The 11,194-nt window shown below is 44.5% G+C and overlaps 1 protein-coding gene across 6 annotated transcripts in view; it reads left to right on the top strand.

The window, feature by feature from the left end:
• The first annotated feature begins 501 nt into the window (after positions 1-501).
• Positions 502-11,194, top strand: part of ENOX1 (ecto-NOX disulfide-thiol exchanger 1) — a 583,643-nt gene continuing 572,950 nt past the window's right edge. For 2 of the 6 annotated variants that reach the window (XM_031655828.1, XM_021929573.2), the window contains exon 1: positions 737-834. The gene's annotated coding sequence lies outside the window, so the exon portion shown is untranslated. Of the gene's footprint in view, positions 835-11,194 lie in introns of all 6 variants that reach the window. The other 4 variants (XM_021929581.2, XM_031655830.1, XM_031655829.1 and 1 more) reach the window with 4 other exon arrangements.

The following is an 11,194-nucleotide window of genomic DNA, read 5'->3' as shown; positions in this document are numbered from 1 at the left end:
CTCACAACCCTAGCACACACCCGCTCCAGCCTGGAGTCGGCCACGTGCGCCCGGGTTCTCCTCTTGGCCCTTCAGCGGACCCGGCGCCTCCAAGGTCGCCGTAGCAACCGTGCGGTCCCTCTCTCGGTTCCCCCGCTCCTAGTAGAGCAGTCCGGACCGCGGCGGCGGTGGCGGGAGCGAGTGGCCTCGGCCCCTCCCGAGAGGGGGCAGCGCGACCGTGGGCTGCGGGCGCCGCCTCTGCTGCATCGGTGGCTGCGCGCTCCGCTCGGCTCTGCCAGGCTGGGATCCGGAGCCCTAGCGCGCCTAGCTGACTTCCCCTCCTCCTCTGCTGCCGCCCGGTGGGCAGCTTCTCCAAGCGAGACGCGCGTTCGATCCTCTTTCCCAGCGTTTACGGATTTCCGGGGGCGCAGAATTTTGCCTCGGTCCCTACGAGCATCTCTCGGCCTCTCTCCCCCTCCCCTCGCGACTCCCCCACCCCGTGGGCGCGCGCGCACCCATACACTCACACTCGCAGGCGCGCGTGCGCACGCCCGCGCGCTTCCAGCCGCGGAGTCTCCAGCGCCCCTCAGCAGATCCCCGCTCTCCCGGGCGCCGCTACTCACACAGGCTTCCAGCCGCCACGGGGCGTCCTCTGTCTGCTGCAGCGGCGTCGGCGGCGGCGGCGGCGGAGGGAAAGGCGACTGCAGCCCGGCCGCGTCTCCCAGCTCCGTGCCCGGGACAGAGTCCGGGAGAAGCAAAGAAGGAGGAGGACGCCGAGGCTAGGAGGAGCCGCGCCGCGCCCGGCGCCCCACTCCGCGCGGCGGGTTGCCTCCGCTCCCCATACGGCGGCCCCAGGTAAGCAGCTCCGGGGCCCGCAACATCCCTGGGGCGTCCGGGCTCCAAGCCTGGGTCCTCTGGTCTCGCCCCCGCCTCGGCACCTGGATCTAGACTGGGAGGGGAGTGGGCGAGGGGGGAGGGGAGTGGAGCTAGAGGTGAGGCTGGTAAGGAGGAGTGCGTGGACGCGTGGGGGCTTCGGTGCAGCCCTCACGCTCTTCCCTGCCGTGCCCCGGCTCAAGCTCCGTCACTTTTACGAGCTCGGGGGTGCCCAGCGCCCCAGACAGCTGTTCCCCGATCTCCCCGCCGCCCGCCAGCCAGTGTCGGCTCCGGGCTCCGCGTCCGCCGCGCGCCAGTCACCTCCCCTGCACCTTGGACAGCGCACCCCGCACCCGTCTCCCCCGGCGGGCGTCGCCCCCGGGACCCGGTCCTGCCCGCACAGTGCTCCCGCTGCCCTCTTTCAGGTTGTCACCCTCCCGCTCTGCATCCCTTCTCCTCCAGCCTTGGCGGATTCTGCTTTGCTGCGGGCCGGAAACTTTCCTCCCCGCCTCGTCTGCACTGGGTACTATTGTTGTTATTTGTGACTGTCCCCTCTCATGGGGAGCTCGGACACCTTGGACAGGTCTTCCTCGGCGGGAGCGCCGAGGTAAAGGAGGCACTGGGGCACCTGGACTCGGCAGCTGCCAGGGTTCAGAGCCCGCGCCTCGGCCGCTGGACGCCGGCCGCCTCCCCGCCTCTCCGCCTCTCCGGACCCGACACGTGCGAGCCTCCCACGGACGCGGCCCCTCCCAGACCACCCCACGTCCTCCCCCTGCACGGCCACAGCCACCCCATAGGTTGGACACCCGGGGCTCGCGGGTCCTGATTGGTTGAAGGCGTAACCCCGCCCCCTTTCGGAGGGGGGTGGTTCTGGAGTGTTGTGGTTGTCATCCCGCGGCGAGCACATGGGGAAAGTGGGGTCGACAGGTGGGCAAGCCCAGCTCTGTGGAATCACTGCGTCTCACTGTATAGCCACTGAGCCACGCTCCTTCACCCAGATACACTCCTGCTTCTATCCTTTTCTCTCCCTCAATCTTTCACTGCTGTAACATTACATGAAAAAAGACACTGGCAGTGTAATCCTAATTTTGTTAAGATTGCATTTGTTTGGTGGTAGCAATTTTTAAAAGCAGACCCAGGAGAATGCAGGAAATACGTGCGTATGGAGAGGTTCCTGGCCAACTGGGCTGCAGATTTGAGTCTGGTGGTTTGGAGAAAATAATGAAAGGTGATTAAGGGATCTGAAGAGGGTGGAGAAAGTGGGAAGGAAATTGATTCCTGGAGGAGAGACACAGGTGAGCGAGCTTGGAAAGCTGAGAGAGGAAGAAGTGGGTCATTTGTGGGGTGAGATGTGAGGCAGAAACCTGGTGGGCCCTCTCGAGAGGCGGGTGCGTGCTGTTGGAGACGGCTCTGTCAAGCAAAGTGGTAACATTTGCTGGTACTCAGCTCATGGTTAACACACTCTGCTTTTGTTTTGCTAGCGTTGCCACTTTGATAGAGACTTTATATTAATAATGTCTATCCATGTAATGGATATTGCTTATTCCAGTTTCTTGTAATATACAGATTTGAAAGTGATAATGAGTTTGAAAAAGTGAAAGGCCTCTTGGAGGGGATGCATTAAATAGTTGAAGTGCTTTCGGAATATTGTGAGGGAAGACGGATGAGCATTGCATAAAATACAGATTGTTCTGGCATTATTTAGAGCCTTTAAACAAATATATGTGTACGTATAAATGATACTGATTTCTCTTCATTTCAAAGCGTGATTGCCTCTAGCATTTTCCAGCTTTAATTCCTTCAGGCTGTTTTGATGTTGTGTCTGTACATCTAAGAATATTGTCATTCTTATCTTTAAGAAGCCTTGTCAATGCAAAACAAACAGCAACTGATGCAAGTTAATGTTGACAACTTTATATTGAGTACACTGTGTGTTATTTTATTTGTAAGCTACTGAAATATGCAAGAGTAACATAGCGTGACTGTTGTTCCCCAGGGACCCATATCAAAACAAAGTGGGGAATCACATGAGGCTATTCCAGGGAGAACAATTCAATTATTTTTAAGATGAATAAAATTTAAGATTCTTGGTTGTAAACAGCAACACGCTTTGAATTATCTTTGTACACATTGGTAGCATGTGATAATAAAACAATATATTAAATGTATTACATGATTCTAGAGTAGATGGTAAAGGCTTTTCATTATTATTATTTTTTATATAAGTAGACAGAATTGCTTTTCTGACTGGAGGACCTCCTGTTCAAGAAACAGGATTTGATATATGGGACAAATGGGAAGTTATTGCTATTGTTAAGAAAATGATTCTGTGTTTTTGTTTCTCTAGTTCATACCTTGATTTCCCTAAGGGATTTAGATTCAAGTTGTGGGCCTATTAAATTTAGATGGGTTTGTATGTAGGAGAATGTATATAATCACATATGCATACATGCAAAATATTTGTATGTGTATCAGCACACAGTTGTATATTTATACACATAATTTTAGAGTACATTCAGTGTATTTATTCATATATATGTTATTGTCATCCTTAGAATTTTTTCTCATTTCTTTTTGTCCAAAAGGTGGCCCTGTTTTAAACTGTAGAAAGCATTATCACCAGTAGAATTGGCCAATAGATCATGGAAACAGACAATAGTATTTTGTTGCCTGGCAACCACCTACTGTGAATGAAAAACAAAGCAGTGACAGCTGCTTCCACATCCTGATACTCACATTGTAGCTCAGGCATTGCAACCCTCCAAATGAGACAGATCCACTAAGTTTCATTTGAGTAAGGTGAAGCTGTTTCTTTCTTTTTTTTTTTTTTTTGGATGTTTTTTAAGGAATATTAAATGTTTTATTATAATACGAATTATTGTGGGATGAAATGAAGCATCTAACTTCAATTGCCCTCTTAAGCCTAGTATAAACTGAAAAATGCAAGTTTGAGAGGATTGTTTAGACCCTTCTCATTCTTCCCTTTTTAGTCATTAAGCATTGTAAGCACATTTTCTGCTGCTGCCAGGTGCTCTTAGGATATTACAAAAACTTGGGTTTTCTATGATACCTAAATAGAAGGCACGATTTTACTGCTAGGAATGAAGTAGAGACTGAGGCTCTAGCCTAACCCTTTAATATGGAGGAACACTGAGGCATAGTGAGATTATGTGACACAACCCTGGTGACAGACCCAGTCTCAGGATGTCTTCCACTGGGTCACACTTGACCATTTCCCCCCTCATTTCTCTCCTTTATTATTCTTTCTTGGTTTTTTATTTACATAACATTTGCAACTAAGACTTTTATCTTTATAAAAATGGAATATTGTAATTTCTAATACTGTACTTAGAAAATACAATAACATTTGAGAGTAAAAATTCAACATCGACACGCTAGGCTAGATTGTGGTCTTAGATGCCTTGTGTCCAATATATTGTGCCTTGAATCTCTAAAAGTCCTGTGATTCCTGCCTCTTTCCGTAAACTGGGAAGCCCAGTCCCTTGCTTTGGTAGTTGTCTATGGCTTTGGGCAGTCTTTAATAATCCCTTATTCTGTGTGAATTTTCAACAGGGATGAGATTCAAGATTGTGTTGGTCAGTTTGTATACCTGTACATTATAGCTAATTAATCAATCACTCATTATAATCTCCTGTCCTACAATGCAGTAGACATACTGTTGGTGTAGTGATCTGGGCTCTTTAAAGTTCGTGGGGTGCCTGTGTCCCTGCATAATATTTGTTTCAGTCTTTTATCAAAACCCTCTTGCCAAAGGTATTACCTAATGCCTGTTAGTGGAAGATGAGTCATCCATCTCTGAGAGAGGTGATAGTGCAGATTGTTTCTTAGTGCTCAAATGATAATGGATTATTGGATGGAAAACTTCGATCATATATGCATTATTAGTCATTTCTTCTAAACTTAGGAAATACATTGTGTGTGTAATACATTTTGAGGCTCCGTGTGCTATTTTAAATAATCTGTATTCCATTGTTTATTATTTATGACAAAAGTAAGCATTTAACTTTAATACAATTCCTTAAGTGGAAAACCTTGACGTTGACTGACTGGAGAAACAATGTAGTGACAGTATTAAGTGCCATTAGAGAGTCCTTTTCACTAGAAAAGACTTACGTTAGTAGATTTGTGGAGGGGAATAAATGGATTTACAGCATGTTAAACCTAGTTTTAGAAGCCTGCTATTAACTTGTTCTAGCGAGAAGGATTTTCCAAAAGAATAATAATTTGGCAAATTTCAAGTGAACTTCACTTTTAAAAAATGTATTTTCCACTGTCTGGATATAATTTGTCTAGGAGAAAGTACCTGTTTCAGATCTACTAGGATTAATCTGAATTTCAAGGTTAGGTTTCTTAAAAAAATTTCTGAACTATTTCTGCATCCACTTGCATAGTGTGATGTTAAATATTCTTTAGTTCATACATTTAATTTAACCTACTGGAATCTTGAGATTTAAATTAGCTTCCCTCTCCTATTTTCATGTGCAAGATAATTGTGTGTATGTGCAAACACACACAATACTTATATTTTTTTTCTTTTTGTCACTTTTCATTCCTATGATAGAATATCAGAGGGCCTGATTTGTGTTTCTTTCATACAGTAAAGAGCTTTAAACAAGAGGTATTTATGTTTTCAATTTTGTTATGTCAGCTTCTGCTATTACAACCTGTAAACTCTTACCCACCCAAATGGGATGATTGCTAAAAATAAGCAAACAAATAAATATATAAGCAGCATTCTATTTGCTACCCTCCAGGATAGCCAGGAAGACATATTTTCTCACTCTTAGGTACACATATACTTCCACATACACATACAGTTTCAGGTCCTACAGACTCTTATTTAAATAGTGGATAAGGCCGGGTGCAGTGGCTCACTCCTGTAATCCCAGCACTTTGGGAGGCTGAGGCGGGCAGACCACCTGAGGTGGGGAGTTCAAGACCAGCCTGACCGACATGGAGAAACCCTGTCTCTACTAAAAATACAAAATTAGCCGGGGTGGTGGCGCATGCCTGTGATCCCAGCTACTTGGGAGGCTGAGGCAGGAGTATCACTTGAACCTGGGAGGCGGAGGTTGCGGTGAGCTGAGATTGCGTCACTGCACTCCAGTCTGGGCGACAAGAGTGAAACTCTGTCTCAAAAAAAAAAAAAAAAAAAAGAAAAAAAGAAAGGTGGACAAAAGTAGTATTTGATTGGGAGAACTGTGTATGGTAGTTTTTCAAGTAAAAATAATATATTCAGATTTTTAGAAATGTAGCAGCATAGGAAGAATTTATTTGAATTACTCCTTCTGAAAAATTTTCATATGTACACTGTCAACATAACCCCCAGCAGCGACAACAGTGCCCAGTACCTACGACATACAGCCTGGCATATGGCAGACACTAAGTATATATTTTGTAGAATTAATGCATCGTCTCTCCCTCTTTGTGTAATGCTGCAAATATCTCACGCTTCATTTGTGTGGATAGTAAAAGTTTATAGAATGGAGAAGAAATTATTGTAATTTCTAATTGTTTCTGGCACTGCATATTTTAAGCCAAAATAGCCAACTTAGCCAGTGATATTTGGAATATATTTCTTATCAGTATAGAAAGTAATGCCAGGGCTATTTATTTTCCACAAATACAGCCATCCCAAGTATAGAATAGCCCGTTAATAGCCCACAGCAGCATAACAAAGGTTATGGCAACAAGTCCAAAGGAATACTTTGTTTAGTTGGTGCTGGAGGATAAAGTTTGCTAGCCCCAATGTAATTATCCAGACTGGAATGTGACCAAGGTGCCGTGTTAACATCTCTAACAGTGGGAGAAAAGCCACAGGTGAGGCCTGTAATGACTTCAGTGGCCAAAGCCTTTGTTCTGGTCTCATTTGCAAGAGAGCACCTTGAACATCTCGAAAGCTTCAGAAGCCATTGTGGATATAAGGGAGAGAGCCCAGAGTTACCATCTGGATCCCAAGTACCACATTTCTAGTCACTGGAAGAAGTCATAATTCCAGGTAAACACCATTGAAATAAAACTTTCTTCTTTATCCTGTTGAATCTTTGTGAGGGAGGAGGTAGTGTCCCCGAAGACAACCCTGACAGAATCACAGGATAGGCAAAGTCTTTCATACCTCCGGTTCCTTTTACAGTGAAGGCCCTTTACCTTTCACCACTGCCTAGGTGTTTATCTCCTTTGTAGGGTTTTATTCACATCTGTGTATCAGCACATCTTTGTTAAAGTGTAAAAGCTGATAAAAGGTTGAAGTACTTTTCTGGAGGGATTCCTGAGTGTCTTGCATATATTAGGTGCTCAATATGTATTTGCTTAGTTTTAGTAGTGGAATTGTACCTACTATTTTAATACATAGGGAAGATTTTTTTTTTTTTTTAAATCCAGGGAACCTTTCAATACCACTTAAATAATATACTATGTATTTCTTTGGGAATTATTTCTTTAATAAACATTTGTTGTATAAACATTCACTATATAAATGGTACTGTATTTGGCTTTGGGGATCATACAGATCCTTGTTTTTTTTGGTGAGGGGATGGAGTCTCGCTCTGTCGCCCAGGCTGGAGTGCAGTGACGTGATCTGGACTCACTGCAAACTCCGCCTTCCGGGTTCACGCCATTCTCCTGCCTCAGCCTCCCGAGTAGCCGGGACTACAGGCGCCGCCACCACGCCCAGCTAATTTTTTGTATTTTTAGTAGAGACGGGGTTTCACCGTGTTAGCCAGGATGGTCTCGATCTCCTGACCTCGTGATCTGCCCGCCTCGGCCTCCCAAAGTGCTGGGATTAGAGGCGTGAGCCACTGCGCCCGGCCTCTTACAGATTCTTAAGGCACAGTTGCTGCTCATGGAAGAGAACATGCTGCTTGCAGGGAAGTGCACAGATTCAAGTGTGTTCTGGCAAGTGGACTGTGCATGGAGGTTGGTATGGAGAGCAGGGCAGAAGACACAGAACATGGAGGACCTGGTAGAGTCCATCAAAGATTTTAGACTTAATAATGTTGTCAGTGTTTTTCAAATCTGTCTGTTCATAGGAATCCCACGATGTGTTTGTCACAATACTGATTTCCAGATCCCACCCAAGGCACACTAAGTGGACATCTTCAGGGACATGGCTTGGTGTAGCAGACATAGTCAGTTTGCTACTCATATGCCCTGACACTCCCTTCTTCAGGATGCAGTTCTGCAAGTACCTCCTATTCCCCACCTAGCGTTTCTCTCCTGTGTGTGGGGAAGCTTAGTAGTGCAGCACAGTTAATGGCCTCAGGAATAGACCTCAGCCAGTGACGCAAGAGAGCTGGGTAATCTGCTAGCATCCTCTGCCAATGGGCACAATAACTGATGCATATTTCACACTGTGTCCTGTGGTTCCCATGTGAAACTCAGCCTCAGTTACCCACAGTCATAGCCAGCTAGACAATCTGTGCTTTAAAAATGGCTGTCTCCTTTCTCCATTCCTCTTCCAGTACTTCCTAGGATCCCCTCCCCAAATAAATAACTTGTACTTAAATTCTGTCATAAGGTTGGCTTCTTCAACAAAAGATATGGAAGAATCTGCTTATTTATTTATTTATTTATTTATTTAAATAATGAGGCAAGTTTGGGAGACCTCAGGTGATAGAGACCTACTGATGAGGGCATTGCTCCTTAGATTTGCAGCTTAGAAAGATGATTCTGGCAGATGTGTGGGAAATGGATTGATGGAGGAGGCGTTGGGGGACATGGAGACCACCTAGGAAGTGGCACTGCTCAGACAAACAATCATGAGTACCTAAGCTAAGGTAGTAACTGTAGGGATGGAAATACGGAAAGGATTTGAGATGGATTGTCTGAAACAGTCAGCATGACGTAGAGGCCTGTGCCATGTGGTCACTTAGCTGCCATTCCCCAGATGAGTGTTCAGTCCTCCACCTCGTCCTGTTGCCCTGCCCTGCCCATTGGACTTGGCGCCCCTGGAAGGGCTGGGAATCCTCTGTCTTGCCTGTAATCTTAGGCTTTCTACAGTCAAGTAGTACATGTCTGAGCATAAATAAAAGAAGGAAAGATAAATTGGAGAATATGAATAATTCACTTTCAGATCATTAAAGGAAGAAAGTTATATTTTACGGGAAGGATTTGTGGAGTTGTAGAGAAGGAGAGCTGAAGAGAGATCTGTGGTGCATCATTTTGTGATGAATAGTGATGTTTTTCCCCCCTTGCTCTTGGCAAAGAGGTGATTTTCATCCACCATCAGTTTCTGGAAGACCTAGCATGACTCTTTGTGCATTTGTATCTGTTGTTTTCCCTGCTGCTTTGATAGCCTATATTTTAGCTAAGTGAATGAGTGGTAGCTGGGGGTGGGGTTGTTTTTTTCCTCTTGTTCTGTCATAATGCCAAGCTTTTGACTGCAATTTTTCCTGCCAGTTCTTAGGCCACTAGCTCCCAAAGGGGATAAAGGGGTAAAGAGAGTGAGAGAAAGCAAGCATAAATCTGTAAAGAGAGCTGTTTTGAATTAAATGCTTAATTATGAAATGAACAGGTTGAAGCTGGTTAGAAGATATGAAATAAGATAAGGCAGGCTTCTAATTATCCCATGTATGAATACTAATATTCTGACTCTCTCTACAGTCAGAAATGCAAAGGCTGAATAATCAAACAATAGCAACCCAACATCATCCCCATATTTTTGCAAAAGTAGTATCAAGTCAATGACAAAGAAAAGACCAAATTATGAGAACTTGTGGGGTGGGTCAGCAAAGAGCTTACTGGGCTTTGCTTAACAGCGAGAATGAAGAGTGCTGACAGTTGAAATACTGAGCGTGTGAGTGTAAGGGGACCCGGACACACAGTAGAAAAGAAGAGGCCTTGTTAATTGTGGATATTATGTACACATTTATGATATTTTTATTGAACATTTTATTTTGGGATAATTGTAGATTCACATGCAATTTTGAGAAATAATACAGACTTTGGGAGGCCGAGGTGGGTGGATCACTTGAGGTCAGGAGTTCAAGACCAACCTGACCAACATGGTAAAAGCCCGTCTCTACTAAAAATACAAGGAAAAAAAAAATAGCCAGGCATAGTCGTGGGCACTTGTAATCCCAGGTACTTGGGAGGCTGAGGCAAGAGAATTGATTGAACCTGGGAGGCGGAGGTTGCAGTGAGCCAAGATTGTGCCATCGCGCTCCAGCCTGGGCAACAGAGTGAGACTCCATCTCAAAAAAAAAAAAAATGAAAGAAAGAAAGAAATAATACAGAGAGATTGTGTGTACCCTTCGCCCAGTTCCCACAAAGATAACATCTTATAAAACTATAGTGTACAGTTTTATTAGCAGGATATTGACATTGATACGATCCATCAATCTTATTCAGATTTCCTCAGTTTTACTTGTACATGTGTGTGCGCACATATGTATTTACTTTTATGGACTATTTATGATATTTTTAATTTTAAAAGTCAACTTTTTTTTTTTTTTAGAAAAAGTGGTATATAGTTTATAGCTCTCTTCAGATACTTATTTTCAAATTAAATAAGAACTCATACTTTTTTGAGTCCAAAGGTTACAGTTGTCTCAGCATATTGTGAAGCAGAATTCCCAACAACAGTTCCATCCAGCAACAGAATTGGTATCAAGATGTGGTGAGCTCCCTGTACCAGCAAGTGTACAGTCAGAGACTGGCCAGTCCTCTGTTACAAATACTGTAGAAGGATGTGACAGCAGCTGCTCTGGCCAGTAGATTGTCTACCTGTAGTTGCAGAGAAGCCCAAGAGTTTGATGATGAGGCAGCAGATTTGAAATTTTTCCATTTTTAAAACATTATTATTATTATTATTATTGTTTTATTATACTTTAAGTTCTAGGGTATATGTGCACAACGTGCAGGTTTGTTACATATGTATACATGTGCCATGTTGGTGTGCTGCACCCATTAACTCATCATTTACGTTAGGTATATCTCCTAATGCTATCCCTCCCCACCCCCCACCCCACATTGGGTCCCGGTGTGTGATGTTCCCCACCCTGTGTCCAAGTGTTCTCATTGTTCAATTCCCACCTGTGAATGAGAACATGTGGTGTTTAGTTTTCGGTTCTTGCGATAGTTTGCTGAGAATGATGGTTTCCAGCTGCATCCAGGTCCCTACAAAGGACATGAACTCATCCTTTTTTATGAAAAGTTAGCCTTTTATAGTGTAGAATTTTTCTTAAGAATTTTTTTTCACTGGTTTGGACTAGTCCTGACTTAATTGTAACTGAAGAAAGCGTAACAGAGAATAAATTCCCCAACCCCCTTCCAACGTGGATTCTGCATGGCAGCATCAGGGGCCACTTGAATGTGTCAGGAA

This window comes from Papio anubis, chromosome 15 (assembly GCF_008728515.1).
Source record: "Papio anubis isolate 15944 chromosome 15, Panubis1.0, whole genome shotgun sequence".
Classification (NCBI taxonomy): Eukaryota; Metazoa; Chordata; class Mammalia; order Primates; family Cercopithecidae; genus Papio; species Papio anubis.
Note: the sequence above shows the minus strand (reverse complement) of the source record. Positions and strands in the feature narration are given on the sequence as shown.